At 42.7% G+C, this 21,582-nt stretch overlaps 1 protein-coding gene across 2 annotated transcripts in view; it reads right to left on the bottom strand.

Moving 5' to 3' along the window:
- LOC120540444 (caM kinase-like vesicle-associated protein) overlaps nt 1-21,582 on the bottom strand; it is a 253,971-nt gene that overhangs the window by 128,135 nt on the left and 104,254 nt on the right. The window contains exon 1 of one of the 2 annotated variants that reach the window (XM_039771263.1): nt 7,875-7,942. The exons of the other annotated variant lie outside the window; for it this stretch is intronic. The gene's annotated coding sequence lies outside the window, so the exon portion shown is untranslated. Of the gene's footprint in view, nt 1-7,874; nt 7,943-21,582 lie in introns of those variants that run through there. 2 annotated transcript variants of the gene reach the window in all.

Below are 21,582 nucleotides of genomic sequence, written 5' to 3' on the forward strand. Positions count from 1 at the left end.
TCACTGGTGATTGACAGGTGGCCCCGCCTCCTGGGGAACCTCCCATAAAAATGCATGAAACATAAAAGCTTTTAAAGAAGTGGTACGTAATTATTTTTTAAACTATAATACGTTAAACATATTGACTAAATGACAAATGCATGGAAAAATATTAGCAGAAGTAATAATAATAAATAATTCAAATTGAAAAGTGAATGAAGGAAAAAGAAACAAACATATGCCAAGGAAGGAAGGAGCCCAGGCTAAAACATAACCGATTGTGCCAATGATCCAAAATACAATACAATACAATTTATTTTTGAAACATCTGAGGACACCTGAGTGAGAAGATCTTGACAGCTCTGGAGGAAACTAAAGTCACCCCCCAAGGATGAAAGGGGACAGTGAGTCCACCTGAATTAGGAAGGAACTACATAGAGAGGTAAAATATATTTACATAAAGAGGGTGCATTTTCAATGTGAATGTATTTATATAGGGCGGCACGGTGGCGCAGTGGTAGCGCTGCTACCTCGCAGTTAGGAGACCCGGGTTCGCTTCCCGGGTCCTCCCTGCGTGGAGTTTGCATGTTCTCCCGTGTCTCGTGGGTTTCCTCCGGGTGCTCCGGTTTCCTCCCACAATCCAAAGACATGCCAGTTAGGTGGATTGGCGATTCGAAATTGGCCCTAGTGTGTGCTTGGTGTGTGGGTGTGTTTGTGTGTGTCCTGCGGTGGGTTGGCACCCTGCCCAGGATTGGTTCCTGCCTTGTGCCCTGTGTTGGCTGGGATTGGCTCCAGCAGACCCCCGTGATCTGTATTCGGATTCAGCGGGTTGGAAAATGGATGGATGGATGTATTTATATATGTTTGTCTGCATCTGTGCAAAAAACACAAAAGAAGTGCCTAAAGGAGTCAATCCACAGTAACCAAGTCCCAATACATAAATGAAAAGTTCAAATTCTTTAGCAGTACAAATTAATGTTAAAAAAAAAAAAAAACAGAAAATACAAAGAGCAGCAAAACAGGGGCAACTCACCAAACCACCAGCACACACACAACGTACGACAGAGGGACTGCAAATCCCATGAGCCTTTATCGAGCTGGGAGCAGTCCCTCAATGGTGATTGACAGGTGGCCCCGCCTCCTGGGGAACCTCCCATAAAAATGCATGAAACATAAAAGCTTTTAAAGAAGTGGAACTTAATTATTTTTTAAACAATAGTACATTAAACATATTGACTAAATGACAAACGCATAGAAAAATATTAGCAGAAGTAATAATAATAATAAATAATTCAAATTGAAAAGTGAATGTAGGAAAAACTGCGGTGGGCTGGCACCCTGCCTGGGGTTTGTTTCCTGCCTTGTACCCTGTGTTGGCTGGGATTGGCTCCAGCAGACCCCCCCATGACCCTGTAGTTAGGATATAGCGGGCTGGATAATGGATGGATGGATGGATGTAGGAAAAAGAAACATAAACATAAGCAGAGGAAGGAAGGAACCCAGGTCAAAGCATAACCAATTGTACCAGTGATCCTGAATACAATACAATGCAATTTATTTTTGAAATATCTGAGGACACCTGAGTGGGAAGTAGATCTTGACAGCTCTGGAGGAAACTAAAGACACCCCCACAAGGATGAAAGGGGACAGCGTGTCCACCTGGATTAGGAAGGGGGCTGTAACAAAAACTACATAGAGAGGTAAAATCTATTTACATTTAAGAGGGTGCATTTTCAATGTGAATGTATTTATATATGTTTGTCTGTATCTGTATGGTCAGCTTTCAATTTTTCTTTTTTCAGTGTGAAGTAACACAAATCAAAACTTAAAAAAAATAAAAAAGAACAATGTAAAAAATTGTATTTCAGCAAAGAAAAAAAATGGAATGCCCAGGATGTTTGGCTTCTTTATCAGAGGAAAAGAGAAGCCATAGAGAGCTGTCAGAAACCACAACCCTCCAAGATAATGGACGGTAACATGAAATACCCTTGTCAGGATGTCTGGGACCACTTCTTGTTGTGGTGTCAGAGTGGAGACACCATAAGAATTTTAAAAAGCAACCAGGAGATGAAACATAAATAAAATTGGAAACTAGGAGTCTGTCCTGTGTTTCTTCAATGCCAAAATGTCAGATCCAAAAGAAATAATAATAATAATAATAATAATAATAATAATCAGAGCCAGGGATCAGGCAACCATCTAATCTAATTGTAACACAAAACTACCACTGCCACAAAAGACATAGATTATCAGGAAATCTCAGTGGATCCTGAAGTTAAATGGCCTGATCTGACCGAGTCAGTTAGCCTGAGTAGTACACCACAAGTAAAACTACATATTTAAAGCTTTATTTTTTTCTCTTGTGGAGGACTGCCGGCTTCCCATGCCGGTCCTCACCCCCAGGCCGCCAGGAGGAGCTCTCCCGACAGCAGGATCGTGTCCCAAGGTCCAGCAGGGCCTTATGGACTTTGTAGTGTTTATACACAGCCCTGCTGGATACCTTGGGGACCACCAGGAGTCGCTATGGGGGGGGCTTATGGGCTCTGTGATGCCGTATGACCCGGGAGTACGTCACGGTCACGTGACAGGAAGAAATGTCGTGCTCCCGGGTTGAAGTAAAGGACTGATTGCCCTGACCCGGAAGGAATAAGGAACTGTGGACTGTTGGGACAGGAACTCCTCCGGGTCAGGGGCTATAAAAGGACGATGGTTCAGTCCAGAGAATGAGCTGTGCTGGGAGGTGGAGGAGCAAAGTGTCTGGGCGAGGAGGAGAGAGATTATTGTGTTTATTGTAGTTATTGGCAGATTTATGAGTAGAGTGGAAGTTGCTTGGTGCACATTGGTGGAAGACGAAAATAAAGAGTCTTGGACTTTTACCTGGTGTCTGGAGTTGTACCTGAGGGTTCAAGGGAGCACTAGCGCCCCCTACTGCCACACTCTAAATGATGATTTTTCTTTTTTTTAATGTACTGTGTGGATTACCTGAACTGTGCCACTATGTGAAGTGACACGTGTCTGTGCATAGGGGACACCTTAAGGGCTCTAGCAGTGGTAATTCCCTGCCGTTCCACGGGTTGGCGCTGTGCATTGACTAACACTCTCTCTCTCTCTCTCTCTCTTCATCTTCTGCGGACCAAATGATTGATAGCTTTAACACCGATGATGTCACTTCCAGTGCCTGTCCACCAGGACCCGCCTCTTCCTCAACAAATGAAGGCAGCGCCATGTTACTCAGTCTCTGTTAAGACTCCCAATTTGAAAATATGGAATTTTGCAACATCATTTGTAAAAGACATGTTTTTTTTTTTCCTCATTCCAATTATACGGTGGGTTTGCCTTCAAATGCCGCAACATTTTATGAGTCTCTGTCTCTCTCTCTCTCTCTCATACAATAGATAGACACCTCTAGGGGATGAAAGAGCAAGTCAGTGTGAATAGTCGGAGTGAATCGTACACCAGGAGTGGAACATCGGAGGACACCTGAGTGGGAAGAAGACATTGGATGAAAGGGGACAGCATGTCTACCTGCATTAGGAAGGGGGCTGTAACAAAAACTATACAGAGAGGTCAAATATATTTATGTCTAAGAGGATGCACTTTGAATGTGAATGTATTTGTATGTGTTTGTCTGCATCTGAGTGGTTTCATTTTTCTTTTTTTAATGTAAAGGAATGTAAATCAAAACTCTGAAAAATTCACAAAAGAACAATGGAAAAAAAAAATTGAAATGAGAGGAGATGTATACCCTGGATGTTTGGCTTCTTCATCTGAGGAAAAGAGAAGCCATAGAGAGCTGTCAAGCTAATGGACGGTAGCATGAGATTCACTTGTCAGGACGTTTGGGACCAAGCTGTTATGCTTCTTGTTGTGGTGTCAGAGTGGAGACACCATAAGAATTTTAAAAAGCAACCAGAAGATAAAAAATAAATAAAATAGGAAACCGGAAGTCTGTCCTGTCTTTCCTTAATACCAAAATGTCTGATCCAAAAAAATCTCTCTATTATAATAAAAAAAATCGTCGGAGATGAGACTTTTTATCCTGCAACGTGATCTTTTGAAGAGAGATACTTTCACGTCCCACAAGACGAGACTTTGTGCCAAGAGATTTAACCATGCCCGGGGTCGGAAATAAAAGTCAAAGAGTAGATGACAAAGTAGAACGTCGTAAAGAATTCAAAACCGTTGGTGCGATACACTTGCAGCACAAGTAATGACAGTACGAAAATTTGAAATGATAGTAAAGATCGCATTAGCGCAAATAAACAGAAATTATTACTCGGTGAAATGACGGAACAGCGACAAGAGATCGAATATATTGTTCAGATTTAAACTTTAAGTTGGAGACTTGTAGATCATCTAACTCATGTTGCCATCAGGGAAAAGCAATGTTTCTTCCCAATGAAGAGGCCGATCCACGAGAATTAAAAGATTCGTTGTTTGGTGAAAGTCAAATCCCATGAGACAAAATTTCAAACCCCGTGAGACAAGACTTTATGCAAAGTGATTTGAAAAAGTTCTGCCCACATCTAAAATATTTACAACCACACACACGGGTCAATAACTTCACATTTGTGTGAATGCTACTATCAGACATACTTCGTGTAGAGAGAAAGAAACAATATTCACTCATGGGCAGTTATACGTTGCGTTGTCACGACGTCATTCCAAACACGGAATCAAAATTCAGTGCGATACTGATGAAAGCTAAATGCGAAAAGAGATTGAATATATGGACATATTAAATCCGTACTAACCCTTACTCTCTCTTCTGTTTCTTTTTCCGGTTTCTTTGTGGTGGCGGCCTGTGCCACCACCATCTACTCAAAGCATCATGATGCTCCAACATTGATGAACTTAAAGCCAGAAGTTTACATGACCATCATCATCAAAGTCCTTCCGTGAGAACCCTAAATACAAAGAGGACTGTTTCATTTATGTTAGGTAGAATGCCCAGAGGGGACTGGGTGGTCTCGTGGCCTCGGTACCCCTGCAGATTTTATTTTTATCTCCAGCCGTCTGGAGTTTTTTTTTTGTTTTTTCTGTCCTCCCTGGCCATCGGACCTTATTTATTCTATGTTAATTAGTGTTGTCTTATTTTAATTTCTTACTGTGTTTTTTATTTTTCTATTCTTCATCATGTAAAGCACTTTGAGCTACATTTTTTGTATGAAAATGTGCTATAGAAATAAATGTTGTTGTTGTTGACATAGGCGATATGACAGAAGTATGTAGATATTGTTTGACTTTAAACTTTACGTCAGAGACTTGTAGATCGTCTAATTTGTGTTGCCAAAATAAGGTAAAGTAGTATTTCTTCTCAGTGAAGAGAATTGAAAGTTTTGTTGTTTGCGAGTGGCAGAAATGCAAAGTTGCTGTCGTGTAGTGCAGGCAGGGTGGTTGGCGAGCGAAGCCCCCTAGTTAATAAATAATAAGAATCAGAGCCAGGGATCGGGTAACCAACTATTCTAATTGTAACACACAACTACCACTGCCACAAAAGACTTTGATTATCAGGAAATCTCAGTCGATCCTGATATCAAATGGCCTGATCTGACCGAGTAAGTCAGCTTGAGTGGTACACCACAAGTGAATCTACATATTTAAAGGTTTTTTATTCTCTGAATGATGATTTTTTTTTAAATGTACAGTGGAACCTCGGGTCACGAACTTCTCGGACCACATACAAATCGTGTTACGACCATAAAGTTTGCCAAACTTTTACATCTGTTCATGACCACACACTCAGGTGACGAACAAGCCAGTTTCCCTTCTAGTTCATACGCGTGTATTCAGTCTCTCCCTGTGCATTCCCTGTGAAGCGAGCGAGCGAGCGAGAGAGAGAGCGAGAGAGAGCGTGAGAGAGCGAGCGAGCGAGAGAGAGAGAGAGAGAGAGCGAGAGAGAGAGAGGGCTGGCCGCCTAAGGCCGAGAAGGCAGTTAAAGAATGAACCAGGCTTGTTTTTAAAGAGACTGATTCGAGCATTGTTTTAATCTTGTTATATTTAATGAAGACTTTTTTCTATTGGATTTTAACCTCCACTTCAGTTCTGTTTAAATGGGATCATTTATTTATTGAAGGATTCTGAAAGCACTGCACTTTATTTAATTTGGTCTTTGTTTTTAATTGTTGTTTTGTTGATTTTATTAAAAGCACTTGGCACTTTTTGCACCATCCGATTGCTCCATTGTAGTGCCTCACTGTCGTGCTCATCGGTAACAATACCGACGGGTTTAAGGGCTCCCGGAAGCAAGATGGGAGCTTGCAGCGAACCCACATCGTCACAGACTTTACCTCAAAACTGTAATCTCCTCTCCACCCAGTTCCTCCTCACTTCCTTTATGCCAGAACTCGACTCATGCAAGGTTAGTTTTCTTGGTTGTTTATGGTTAGTTTTTGTATAAATTAAGGATTTTTCAAATTTTCATTTATTTCCCTGTGCTTAAAACTCATTAAAAAAAGTGTTTACTATGAACGGTTTGTAAGGCTGTAGCATGAACTCTTGCAATGTTAGTTTTCTCTGTTCAAGGCTTTCTCAGTGTTGTTCAATGTTTTTACATTTAGTTTACTATTACACTGTGCATTCTTTGGTATGATTAACTATTTTTGTGCTTAAAAATCTTTAAAAAAATATATTTACATATAGTTTGCATGGTCGGGAACGGATTAATTGTATTTACATACAGTCCTATGGGGGAAATGACTTCGGGTCACGACCAAAGTTTTGGTATGAATTACAGTTGTGACCCGAGGTTCCACTGTACTTGAATTATGCCACTATGTGTAGTGACACATGTCTGTGCATAGGGGACAGTTTAAGGCAGGGGTGTCTAACTCTGGACCTAGTAGGCCACAGCAGTTGCAGATTTTCATTCTAACCCTTTTCCTAATCAGTGACCAGTTTTCACTGCTAATTAACTCCTTTTCCCTTTTATTTTAATAGCCCTGTTTTTAAGGATTCAGTCCTCTGAATTGATTCTTTTCTGTATTAAATGGCAGCCAAACAGAAATAAGATGTGAAAGGAGCCTACATTTCACTCTAGCCAGTTTCTTAATGAGAAGCTGATTCTTGCTGTTAATTAAACTCATTATTTATTCCTTGTTGCTTTCTGCTGTTCTCATTCTGCCCCAGCAGACATTGCCAAAACTTTTGATTTTGTTTTTTTCTAAGGACACCGTCAAAATGTTTTGGTGACCTGCTAATTAAGGAAAAAAATACTAAGGGAGCGTGAGTCAAATTAATTAAAACTAAGCCAAAATGAGGTTAATTAGCAGCAATAACTGGTCACTAATTAAGAAGATAGTTAAAATGAAAACCTGCAGTCGCTGCAGCCCTCCAGGACTGGAGTTCTACACCCCTGGCTTAAGGGCTCTAGTAGGGGTAGTTCCCTGTTGTCCCACGGGTTGGAGCTGTGGACTAACTAACACTCCCTCTCTCTTCATCTTCTGCGGACCGATTGATTGACAGCTTAACACCAACGATGTCACTTCCAATGCTGGGCACCTGGACCCGCCTCTTCCTCAAAAAGGGCTCAAAAAATGAAGGCAGCACAATCTTAGTCAGTCTCTGTTAAGACTCCCATCTGAAAAGATGGAGCTTTGAAACATCATTTGTACAGTCGGGTCAGGTCAGGTTGGGGAGCATACACTGCTACAGCACGTTGCCACACCCACCACACGACAAAACACCTCAGGACCCTGGTTGGCAACCCCCCAGGCAGACACGCGGTCCAGTCCCACCCTCTGGAAATGATCATCTATCTGGCACAGCCAAATGTTACGTGGGCATTCCCTTGGCCTGGTGACTTCTGAGAACGCTATGTGCGCAATTACAAATAATAACAAAGGTAAAGTAAGAAAACCTTCAGACTAGGTACAGTAAATAAGATGGTAGGTTACCTCAAATTGCAAGCAGGTCTCTCCTGCAGCACAGTCTGTTTCAAACTGAATGCCTCCTTACAGCAGCTGGGGCCTTTAAGGGGCGGGGAAACCAGAAGAGGCGGGGTCTGTTGACCTCACTGGGTGTCTCTTCGGTAATGCGGAAAAAACAAAAGAGGAGAAGGTTAGCGCGGGTGCCTCCTCTCGACCCAGGGTGGTATTACCTACCTTAGATGATCCCAGAGGGAGAGGGAGATCCACAGACAGCGTCTAACAGTAATACATAACAGATAATGGCGGAGAAGAACAAGTAGAAACGCACTGTTGAGGCCTCATCTAGAGTGCTGTGTGCAGAGTTTTGGTCTTCAGGCTACAAAAGGGACACAACTGTGCTGGAAAAACTCCAGAGAAGAGCGACTAGGCTGATTACAGGGCTACACGGGATGAGTTATGAGGAAAGATTACAAGAGACCTGACTGAAGTGTTTAAAATTATGAAGAGAATTAGTCCAGTGGATCGAGACAGTGACTTTAAAATGAGTTCATCAAGAACATGGGGACACAGTAGGAAACTTGTTAAGGGTAAATTTCGCACAAACATTAGGAATATTTTTTTGCACAGAGAACAATAGACACTTGGAATAAGAGACCAAGTAGTGTGGTAGACATTAAGACTTCAGTGACTTTCAAAACTCAACTTGATGTTATTTTGTGGATAGGACTGGCAAGCTTTGTTGGTCTGAATGGCCTGTTCTCGTCCAGACTGTTCTCATGTTCTAATGAATGCCAAGAACAGAAGAGTTTTTGTTGAACTTTGGCCTTATGCTCACAGTCAGACACAAAGGGGCATCCCACCTTTGAGTTAGCTTCTGTCAGTAAAGACACAGGGGTCACAGATAGTAACATTAAGTGACAGCGGGTCCTGCAACAAGTACCATATGCCAGGAAGCTCAGAGCTTAAGATCACTTCTTCATACCTCAACAAATAAATTAAAACACTGCACACATTATCAAAAAAAAGGGCAGCCATTTTTGAGGACTATATTTAAAGTCAGCTCCGACCCGTTTGGAATATGCCGAGGATTTGGGTACCAACAGAGAATCTTCTGTGGGCGCCTCTGATCTTCATTTGATAAAGAGGGCCTGACGCAGTGCAATCGTCTCTTCTCTTTTGGCACTCATCCTTTCAGTAGCCTACATACTTCAAGTAAAAGAATTTGGCAATTACAGAATGCAGAAATGTGACATGTAAGCTAACAGCAGGAGCAGGAGACAAGCTAGGATTTCTTTTATAGTGCTTTGTATCACGGTTCTTTTTTTTTTTTTCTTTTATTTCTCGCCACTTGGAATGTAGAACTTTGTGTATATAGCCCATCTGTTGAGGAGGTGGAGGAGACGGTTCCAACATAAACTGCAGATATAGACATTTTGAATATCATCCATACATTTTCTCAAACCATCCCCCCCAAACAAATACCTGATTTTGGTGGTTGCGGGACCTTTGCCGAAAAAGATGAACACGAGAACAGAACAAAAACTCCCACTCGCTAGTCTTACTGGTGGCTCTTCAGACTGGACATCCAATGTGAAAGGTGAGGGATGGGCTACGTATGTAGAGGTCGGATTCGCATTAGCACTGGGACCACCAGAATTGAGGAGAAACCAACGTCTGTTTTAAAGGCTGTCAAGGTGTGTTATTAGTGAAGGTAGCCTCCCTTGTTAGTTCAAATCTGGGTCTCCACCTACACTAATATCACACCACTATAGCAATGCAAAAGTTGGCAGTATGGCCAAAAACAAGCAGACCGTCTGCCTGCTGAGCAACTCAAGCCCAGTTGGAGTCCAAAGGTTCATAAGGCCATAGCTTTATTAGCACAGAACTGCAGGATTAGTCTCTTTTATATGTTTGTTTCTGTCTATTATGGGGTTTTTATACATAAAAGTTAGTAAATAAAAGCATTTCACCCAGGGACTTGTCATGATCTGGCTTGAAATTTTTCAAACTGTTCCTTATTATTTGGGTATGGTGTTTGGGGGTTTCTGAGGCCAAAAAAGCTGCTGGTTATTTTCCTCCTTTGCTTCCTTGTGTTTTTAATCTTACTAAAACTGAATTACGAGGATAAATCCAGAAGTAAAGGCAATCTGAAAATTACATGGTAACTGCAACGGATCGAAGCTGACACAATACAACTCCTTCGTGATGTCTTATGGGTAGTCTGAACACACCCAGTGCAGCGCCTTGTTAGTCTAGTTGAAGCCAAGATCAAATGAACACGGTTGAATGATGCACCACGGTGAGATTTATTTAAGCTGAGGGAGTGAAACCTGCTGAAATTCACCGACAGATGTTGGCTTGTGCAGATCAGTTGGAGTAGCCATTTTGCACAAACTTTGTGATACCCCGATTCATCATTGGGGAAACCAGAGATGCTCCAACTGGCCCAACCAAGACACATACAGGCAGAGAAATGAGTTCAGGTCAGGTCAGGTCAGGTTGGGGAGCACCCACCACACTACGAAACAGCTCTGAATACTGGTTGGCAACCCCCCCAGGCAGACATGTGGTCCAGTCCCACCTTCCCGATATGATCCTCTACCTGCCGCAGCCAGGTGTTATGTGGGCGTCCCCCTGTCCTAGTTCAGCCACTCTGGTCTTCAACAATGAGGATCACCCTTGGGGAATCGTGCCACATGGCCGTAGTGCCATAACTGATGCTCCCTCACAATGCAGGTAATGTGCCTCATTCAGGAGTCCATGAGCAACACAAAGTCAAACCAGCTGTACCCAAGGATTCTCTGAAGAGACATAGTAATGAAGGAGTCCAGTCTTCATCTCAGGTCACTGGATAGCGTCCATGACCCACAACCATATAGCAAGACAGGAAGCACCAGGACTCTAAAGACTTGGACCTTTGTCCTTATGCAGAGATATCGTTAGCGCCACACACCCCTTTCCAGTGACCTCATGACCCCCCATGCTCTCCCAATCCGCCTACTGACTTCATAGGAAGAGTCAGTAGAGACATGAATGTCACTTCCGAGATGAATAAACCTCTCGACACGATCGACAGTCTCTCTGCAGACAGAAACACTACTGATGGCTGTGCCCAAGAGGTCATAAAAACCCAGACACTCAGACTCCTCACTCAGTCTCTCGAGAGCCCCGATCAGAGCATTCATTGACTTAGATAGATAGATAGATAGATAGATAGATAGATAGATAGATAGATAGATAGATAGATAGATAGATACTTTATTAATCCCAAGGGGAAATTGACACATGAATTCATGAATTCACTTCATGAATATCACAGCATTGTCAGCAAACTCAAGATCAGAGGACCCCACGACCTTGCCCCACACCCAGTCCATGCAACCATTGAACAGAGTAGGAGCAGAACACACCATTCACCAACCCTGGAATCAACTGGGATAAACACTGACGTTCTGCCTCCACTCTCCACAGCACTCACGGTACCAGTGTACAGGCCGACCACAACATCCAGCAACCTTAAGGGGATCCTGCAAAGTCTCAAGGGTAGCACAACCCACGTTTATTTACAAAAGGGCAAGTGCGTCTTCCTCGCTGCCTCCAAAAGCACAGTACACCAAGTACCACATATACAGTCCCGTCTTTTTCCTTTCTTCTCCCTTTATCTTTCTGCCTCCTCTAAAAGCTTCGTCCTCTTCCACCCGACTCTGGCTCCCCGAGTGAAATGAGGCGACTCCTTTTAAGCAGGCCGACTGAGAAGCTCATTAATCAGACCTCTAATCACTCCCAGGTGTGGTGAAGGCCTAAAGTAGGGTTCTGCAGCTCCCCCATGGAACCCAACCGAGGTTGTGCCAAACTCCAACTCCTAGCGTGCCCTGCGGGAATCCACGGTGCCACAGTCACCCGGAGAGCTGCCCTCTAATGTCCTGAGGGTGAGTAATGCCTTGCGGATGCTCTCACCCTTGGTCCTTCCGTCCAGCTGGTGTCCCGGCCAGGTAGTAGCTGTGGCCGCCCATCACATCATACATTATGACATGTGCAGATTCATAGCTGATATTCAAACATGCATCAACAACAAGCAATGTAATACGTCGATCTCCTCTGATAAGACATTTGCCATGTCGATGTGGGCTTGTGTGTCCGATGTTGCTGGTCGACCAGATTGAGTTTCGTTGGTTACAGTTGCTCTTCCTGCTTTAAACTTTTCTACCCATTGAAAGACTTTTCTTGGCGTTGTGCCGTTCTCACTTCTGTACTGAGCTCACAACTCAGCAGGGTTCACTCCCTCACTATGGCATGTTGTTCAACATTTGGTGCAATGAAACAGCGGAGCGTCCACGTTCATTTGACCTTGGCTTCAACTAGACTAACGTCAGAGCGCTGTGCTGTGCGTGTTCGGACTTCCCAGAAGCCATCGCCAACGTATTGTATTGCATCAGTCTCTATCCATTTTGTTTACCATTCCATTTTCAAATTGCCTTTATTTTTTGATTCACCCGCATATATCGTATTTACTCGTGTATGCGCCCTCGTGTATGACGCGCACCCTAATTTTTACAAAGAAAATAGTGAAAATCGTTTTGCCCCGCATACTACGTGCATTGTGATTGTTTAGGAAGCATTTAGAGAGAGAGAGCGCGCGATCGAGAGAGAGCGCAAGAACGCAACCAAGTGAGAGAGAGAGTGTGAGTGTGCGAGCAAGCGAGAAAGAGAGAGAGCGAGCGAGAAAGAGAGAGAGCGAGCGAGCCCAAGCAGAAGAAGTAACCATTACAGAATTACATTTCCTTATGTATGACGCGCACCTGATTTTCTAATGCTAATTTTCAGGAAAAAATGTGATCATGGTACACACATAAATACGGTATTCTCCTTCAGTGCCATCTTGCTTTCTTATGGACCATGAGAGAGAGGTGATGTGTTGCTAGGATGTGAAGCCCTATTGCTAGGAGGCAGTTCCCAAAAGTCATGTGTTTTGTAGACAGAAAGGCAAACTAAGAATCTTTTCAAATTGAAGAGAGTCCTAAAAAATAGGAAATTACAAAGAAAATGCTCAAATGAGCAAAAACAGACACGAGGGGATGCCTAAAACTCAAACAAATGGCAATACGCAATCCAGAAATCTTAATCTTTAAACAGAAACAAGAAGAGAGCCGTGATGACTGCACAGGATGGCAGCAGTTTTAAGGAGGATGGAATCGAGAGACGTAACGTGATAGTAAGAGCGAGCCGCCAGTCAAAGCCAAATGAAGTATGGCCAGGATGTGAGACCAAATGGTAAGTCAGGAATCGCAGCGAGAGAATCAAATAGTAGAATATTATCCCAAAAACACAAGACGTAACTCAAAGTCGATAACAGAAAATTATTTGTAGCCAGAGAGATCTTTAAAATAATTTGATTAAATTAGATAACATTTTGTTAAGTCAATGGGGAAATTCAAATGTGTACAGTAGCAGAAACATAAAATACAAGAATACAGACTCAGAGGACTGATAATACATCCAATCGATCAATCTTTAAATAAGTAATAAATAAAAATAAACTTAACTATTACATTGGGTGGAAACATTGAATTACCTTATAGCATCCATCCATCCATTGTCTAACCCGCTGAATCCGAATAGGGTCACGGGGGTCTGCTGGAGCCAATCCCAGCCAACACAGGGCACAAGGCAGGAACCAATCCTGGGCAGGGTGCCAACCCACCGCAGTACCTGATAGCAGTGGGCAGAAAACCCCCCAGAGGCTCTTCTTCACACACTATGGTGGAATGAGCCTGTGGCTTAAAGTGCTCCCAGACAGAGTGCCTCTTGGAGGGGATGGAGGGCATATTTCATGATGGCGTCCAAGTTTGCCACCATCCTCTTTCCCACTACAGGTACCAGTGTGTCCAGGGTTCAATCTGTGATGATACCGGCTTTCCTGAGAAGTTTATTCAGGCATTGTGTGTCTTTTGAGCTCAAGTTGCTGCCCCAGTAGACTGCAGCTTAGAACACCACACTGGCTACTGTGGACTGGTAGAACATTTCCAGCACATAAAAAGACCAGAGTCTCCTTAGCAAGCACAGTCTGCTCGGGCCCTTCTTGCCACAAGTACTGAATTAGTCACAAACAGTAAAGGAGTGTACTATATGATGGCGACCTTTACACCACCGGAGTAATTATGTCACAGGTCTCACACTCCCAGACGTCTTGTCCAGCAACATCATGACAACCATGCATTACAAAGAAGCAATTGCATTGCAACAAAATGGTTCCTCGGGAAGACATATTTTAAAATGAATGTATTTATAAATGTCCTAAATCAAAAAAACGGACCAGACTATTAAATTCTGTGATAACCTCTAAAACCCACCAGTATACTACCTCCATTATTTTTAGAGGCCAAGGAAAAGGCTGTAAAAAATAATAAGCAAATAAAAATAAAAAACAAAGTCCAAATCATGACCACCAGAAGAATTAATAGAAAACTCCAAATACATAAGGAATGATCTCCTGCTCCGGAGCCTTCTCTGCTTCTCTGGATTTAAGGAGCCAGAGGGTGGGCACAGGAGTGGTGACATCAGAGTGGCCCCGCCTCCCAGGGCTCCACCCACTAAGAATAAGGAACATAAGCAAGCCTAAAGTACACAATTGATCACTTAAAAAAAGACAGAAATGGCAAAAGTATGAAAATATTAATTCAAAATTGACAATGAAACATAAAATACACATAAATACAGACTCTTACATAGCATAGTCATGCACTCAAATATTTATATTGTTTTGGCTAACCTTGCCTGGTGAGAAAGACAAAAATGAATACAGCAATAAAAAATTACCAGTAACAGAATGGTGAGAGAAATTCACAATTTTATAGCAGACTTGAAACGTCAGAAATGACACATGTCACCATAAGTAAGTTGAACAGCTGCTGCTAAATACACTGAATGGTGTAAACAGTTGGCCAGGACTGCTCACAGTCACACACATTCGGATTTTGTATAATTTTGGACAATTTATAGTAAATTAAAAGACCGTTGCCAAATGATGCCCACAGGGTGATGGTTATATTAGAAGGAAATTAAGCAGACTGCACAGGGCAGAATCCCTGCGGTTTTCTGTATTTAGAAACGCATGAGTTGGCCTTCTGACAGATTAAGAGTAAGGATACACCGCTAAGGCAAGGCCTTTCTATTTGAGATTTTAGCTCTGTGACCAATGGGAGGACAAAATAAAGATGGGAATAAGAGTTGCACAGATTTCAGTTTGGAAAAGATATATTCCAGATTAATTGTCATTTCAATAAATGTGGGGTGGTGGATAACACTGCTCTGTCAGCGCTCCAGGGTCTTGGGCTTAAGACCTGCTTAGGGATTGCAACTCCTCCTTCTAGACCAGCAAGAAAAGACGGCATGACCAGTAGATACACCTTAACGGTAATCCAAGCCTAGGCTCTTTAATCAAAACTCTGTCTGATGTCGTGCACGAGAAGTCAGAGAGCAAAGCAAGAATATTACGAAACCAGAAAATCACCCAAGATAGCGCACACCAACAAGGACAAAGTGTCATAAATGTTCCACCATCATATAGGCTCAGTCACGGTGTACCTGAACCAGTGCTGTACCGCAGATAACAATATGAGGGTCATTCAAAAAGTTTCCGCACTTTTTATTAAGCTCTGTTTATTAAGAATTTCAAAAACAAATGACATCACTTTTCTACATAGTCACCTTCCTTTGTAATGAAATTTTCCCAGCGTTGTACCAACTTTTTGATGCCATCAGCAAAAAATGTTTTTGGTTGAGCGTGTAGCCACTGATGGCACCGCTGCTTTCTCATCATCATCATCACATGGCTGTAGCTGGACGCCCGGAGCGCTCTCTGCATCCGTCACAGTAGTACGGCCATTTTGGAACATTTCAATCCACTCATAGACGACTCTATGAGAGAGAACTTTATCCTCATACTTAGCACACATGCAGAGATTAATTTGTGTTCCCAGCACACCTTCTGCCCACAAAAAGCGTATGACAGAACGCTGTTCCTCTTTATTAGTTTGGCAGCCATCTTCACCACAGGGTGACAACTCTTACTCTACTAAACTGGAATGGCAGCTGGCTTGCCAGACAGAACTCGTCACATGGCACTCTCAGAAACAACCAATCAGTACTCCTGCCTCCTCCGCCGTTTCTAACAAAAATATAAAAGTGCGGAAGCTTTTTGAACGTCCCTCGTATTAATAATAATAATTCTTTATATTTATGTAGTGCTTTTCTCACAACTCAGAGCATTTTACATGGTGAGCGGGGAGCAACTTCAACCAGCACTAATGTGCAGAACCCACCTGGATGATGTGCCGGCAGCCATTTTTAAACCAGTTCGCTCACCGCACATGAGTTATTAGGCGGTGAAGTGGTGAGAGACAGAGAGAGAGAGAGAGACACAAATAGAGACAGGGGATGATTGGTGGGGGGGCACGGGGGACAGAATGACGAGGCTGATGTTGGGCAATTTAGTCAGGAGATCGGGATATCCTCTACTCTTTACGAAGGTACCCCCTGGGAAATTTTATAACCACATAGAGTCATGTCCTTGGTTTTACGTCTCATCTGAAGAATGGTGCCATTTTTACAACACAGTGTCCACCATTACTGCACTACACTTCACACCATGGAAGTTGACTGGTGTGCACTCTCCCTGCCTCCAGCTTTTGGAAGTATGATAATAATGTCCACAGTATATAGGCAAAGGGTTGGCATTTGCATTTTTGGAGCAACACACACCCCGGGCACCAATTCCCCCCACACAGTTGTCAAAATATGATGATAATGAGTGGGAATCATTAAGTTATTGAAAGTAAAACCAAAGAGTAAGGGTTGTCAATGCTGAGTGGGCAGCATTTACAAAAGCAAAAGTGCGCATGGTCTGTACACCATGGGACATGCACTCCATAAAGTCCACAGTATATACACAAATTAGTGCTATTTATTATTATTATTATTATTATTATTATTATTAGATTGCAGTCTAATAATAGCGTCTATCTGCTATGGACAATGAGGGGCTCCAAATGGGCTTCGACTGGCACTGCCTCAGACACTTTTTATCTGCTAATATTGCCAGTAAATTGCCAAAAGTATTGGGGCCCCTGCCTTTACGCACACATGAACTTTAATGACATCCCATTCTTAATGCATAGGCTTTAACATGGAGTTGGCCCACCGTTTGCAGCTCCAACAGCTTCATCTCTTCTGAGAAGGCTTTCCACAAGGTGTAGGAGTGTGTTTATGGAAATTTGTGACCAGGAGAGCATTTGTGAGGTCAGGCACCGATGTTGGACCAGAAGGCCCAGTTCGCTCGCAGTCTCCACTCTAATTCATCCCAAAGGTGTTCTATCAAGCCAGTCAAGTTCCTCCACACGAAACTCGCTCCTCCATTTCTTTAGAGATCTTGTTATGTGCACTGGTGTACAGTCATGCTACCATCCCCAAACTGTTCCCACAAAATTGCCCAAAATGGCTTTGTATACTGAAGCATTTAAGAGTTCCTTTCACTGAAACTAAAGGGCCAAGTCCAACCCATGAAAAACAACCCCACACCATAATCCCCACTCCATCAAACTTTACACTTGGCACAAGGCAGTCAGGTGAGTACCGTTCTCCTGGTCAGACTCGTCCATCGGATTGTGTGATTTGTCACTTCAGAGGACACGTCTACACAGCTCGAGAGTCCAGTGGCAGTGGGCTTTACACCACTGCATCCGACGCTTTGCATTGCACTTGGTGATTTAAGGCTGTTCGGCCATGGAAACCCATCCCATGAAGCTCTCGGCACAGTTCTTGAGCTTTTGGAGGTCTGTAGCTATTGATTCTGCAGAAAGCTGGCGACTTCTGCACACCTCAGCATGCACTGTCCCCGCTCCCCGTGGCCTACCACTTCTTGGCTGAGTTGCTGTTGTTCCCAGTTGCTTCCACTTTTGTTTTAATACCACTAACAGTTGACCGAGGAATATTTAGTAGCGAGGAAATTTCATGAATGGACTTCTTTCACAGGTGGCATCCTATCACGGTACCAGGCTTGAATTCACTGAGCTCTTGAGAGCTTTCACAAATGTTTGTAGAGGCCACCTACATGCCGAGGTGCTCGATGTTATACACCTGTGGCCATGGAAGTGATTGGAACAAATGAATTCACTGATATGGAGGGGGTTCCCAATACTTCTGGCAACATAGTATTTAAAATATATATAAAAAATGTATTTAATATATATAAAAAATATATAAATGTATATAAAAATGTATTTCTACTCTGAAATTACCATCACACTCAAGTTTTTGTGTGGTATCTTTGTGAGGACATTTTCTCGAGCACTGTGAGCAGAGCGCCAACACATACAGCACACTTCTGGAATGCTTGATCGCAAAGTGGATAAATCTAATTTCAGGAGACTCCTGCTCTAATTTAGCTTTAAAGTGCTTATTAGCTCATTAAAATACTTTTTCCTTGTAGATCTAGGAGGCCATTAACTTCTCCCTGAGATGAAATTATGGGTGAGAATTAAAAAAAGAAAAAAAAAATCACAATGACTTGGAGACAAATTGAGCATAATTACTATACAGGGAGCACAATTTTGTCAGGTGGAGCAAAAGACTGAGAAGCAGTTACGCTTCAGAAAGGCAAAGAAGAGCTCTCAAATGAGTTCAAGTGACAGTGGGATATGGTGACGAAGAAGCACCGGTGTCCGTCAGGCCTCTGATCACAATCAGTCAGGAAGAAAGTACAAAATTTAGGTTCAATTTAGGTTTAGAGAGTAAACACTAAGGATACACAGTGTCAGACATGTGTGATTAGGAGGCAGTAAAGAGCCTAAAGGTGAGTGAAATATCGCAAGATCAAGGGTCATCACGTGGTACTTACCTAAATCTCTTTTCATTAACAGAAAATCAGAGGAAAAGTAATTACCTCCACTTCTGGGTTCAAAATGGCCACAGACATCACTTCCGGTCAGACACGATGACTTCCGGTTCCACAAGATCACCTCACTTCTGTCGACTCCTGATGATGCTGGTTCCGGTTCCTGTCTCAACGTCACATCCTGCCAACCATTTCCTGTCCCATAATCCCTCTGTCTATAAAACCGCCATCTTTACAGCAGTAAAATGTTCATTGTTTCCAAAAAAGACTTTGAATCAGTTTCTTTATTTATTGTCTGTACGACAATATATGGGGACGGTCCCCAAACCTTTATACAGTGGTGTGAAAAACTATTTGCCCCCTTCCTGATTTCTTATTCTTTTGCATGTTTGTCACACAAAATGTTTCTGATCATCAAACACATTTAACCATTAGTCAAATATAACACAAGTAAACACAAAATGCAGTTTTTAAATGATGGTTTTTATTATTTAGGGAAAAAAAAATCCAAACCTACATGGCCCTGTGTGAAAAAGTAATTGCCCCCTGAACCTAATAACTGGTTGGGCCACCCTTAGCAGCAATAACTGCAATCAAGCGTTTGCGATAACTTGCAATGAGTCTTTACAGCTCTGGAGGAATTTTGGCCCACTCATCTTTGCAGAATTGTTGTAATTCAGCTTTATTTGAGGGTTTTCTAGCATGAACCGCCTTTTTAAGGTCATGCCATAGCATCTCAATTGGATTCAGGTCAGGACTTTGACTAGGCCACTCCAAAGTCTTCATTTTTTTTTCTTCAGCCATTCAGAGGTGGATTTGCTGGTGTGTTTTGGGTCATTGTCCTGTTGCAGCACCCAAGATCGCTTCAGCTTGAGTTGACAAACAGATGGCCGGACATTCTCCTTCAGGATTTTTTGGTAGACAGTAGAATTCATGGTTCCATCTATCACAGCAAGCCTTCCAGGTCCTGAAGCAGCAAAACAACCCCAGACCATCACACTACCACCACCATATTTTACTGTTGGTATGATGTTCTTTTTCTGAAATGCTGTGTTCCTTTTACGCCAGATGTAACGGGACATTTGCCTTCCAAAAGTTCAACTTTTGTCTCATCAGTCCACAAGGTATTTTCCCAAAAGTCTTGGCAATCATTGAGATGTTTCTTAGCAAAATTGAGACGAGCCCTAATGTTCTTTTTGCTTAACAGTGGTTTGCGTCTTGGAAATCTGCCATGCAGGCCATTTTGCCCAGTCTCTTTCTTATGGTGGAGTCGTGAACACTGACCTTAATTGAGGCAAGTGAGGCCTGCAGTTCTTTAGACGTTGTCCTGGGGTCTTTGTGACCTCTCGGATGAGTCGTCTCTGCGCTCTTGGGGTAATTTTGGTCGGCCGGCCACTCCTGGGAAGGTTCACCACTGTTCCATGTTTTTGCCATTTGTGGATAATGGCTCTCACTGTGGTTCGCTGGAGTCCCAAAGCTTTAGAAATGGCTTTATAACCTTTACCAGACTGATAGATCTCAATTACTTCTGTTCTCATTTGTTCCTGAATTTCTTTGGATCTTGGCATGATGTCTAGCTTTTGAGGTGCTTTTGGTCTACTTCTCTGTGTCAGGCAGCTCCTATTTAAGTGATTTCTTGATTGAAACAGGTGTGGCAGTAATCAGGCCTGGGGGGCTACGGAAATTGAACTCAGGTGTGATACACCACAGTTAGGTGATTTTTGAACAAGGGGCAATTACTTTTTCACACAGGGCCATGTAGGTTTGGATTTTTTTTCTCCCTAAATAATAAAAACCATCATTTAAAAACTGCATTTTGTGTTTACTTGTGTTATATTTGACTAATGGTTAAATGTGTTTGATGATCAGAAACATTTTGTGTGACAAACATGCAAAAGAATAAGAAATCAGGAAGGGGGCAAATAGTTTTTCACACCACTGTATGTTTTTGTGCAGTATTTTTTCTTGTTTATTGGACTTATCACAACAGATAGATAGATGGTGGCACTGACCAGAAAGCGGGATAAAGAGCTGGAGGTGGCAGAGTTAAAGATGTTAAGATTTGCATTGGGTGTGACGAGGATGGACAGGATTAGAAATTAGGACATTGGTGGGTCAGCTCAGGTGGGACGGTTGGGAGACAAAGTCAGAGAGGCGAGATTGCATTGGTTTGGACATGTGCAGAGGAGAGATGAGGGGTATAATGAGAGAAGGGTGCTAAGGATAGAGCTGCCAGGCAAGAGGAGAAGAAGAAGGCCTAAGAGAAGGTTAATGGATGAGGTGAGAGACAACATGCAGGTGGTGGTGTAACATAGCAAGATGAAGAGGACAGGAAGATATGGAAGAAGATCATCTGATGTGGCAACTCCTAATGGGAGCAGTCAGAAGAAGAAGTTTTCAAGTGACTACTCACACTGCACCATAGAGCTGACAGTCATATTTGTGCTCAAACTGTTCTAACGCACGTGCACTTGGGAGACAACATAAGGGTTCTGGTAATGGTGGTTACCCACTGAACCAGGGGATGACGCTGTTTGCTAATGACTTCTTTCTTCTTCCCTTTGAAGAATAGGTGGTGTGAATCTTAGCTGGGTTTTTCAGACCACTACAAGTTGGAGGAAGAAAGGATACAAAACCTTGAACATACCGTAACCAGTTGAACAGGTCGACCCCCCACCCCCAAATATCATTAACTGTAAATAAAATAGTAAATACCATTGATTTGCCTACAGTGTTGACACAGTCACTTTGATAAAAAAGTGTCAAGGGAAGCATCCCATCCTTTCTGGTGTGATCCCATCAAGTGATATCATGCCTCCATAACTCTGTTCCCACACGTTGCGG

Source organism: Polypterus senegalus, chromosome 12 (assembly GCF_016835505.1).
Source record: "Polypterus senegalus isolate Bchr_013 chromosome 12, ASM1683550v1, whole genome shotgun sequence".
NCBI lineage: Eukaryota > Metazoa > Chordata > Cladistia > Polypteriformes > Polypteridae > Polypterus > Polypterus senegalus.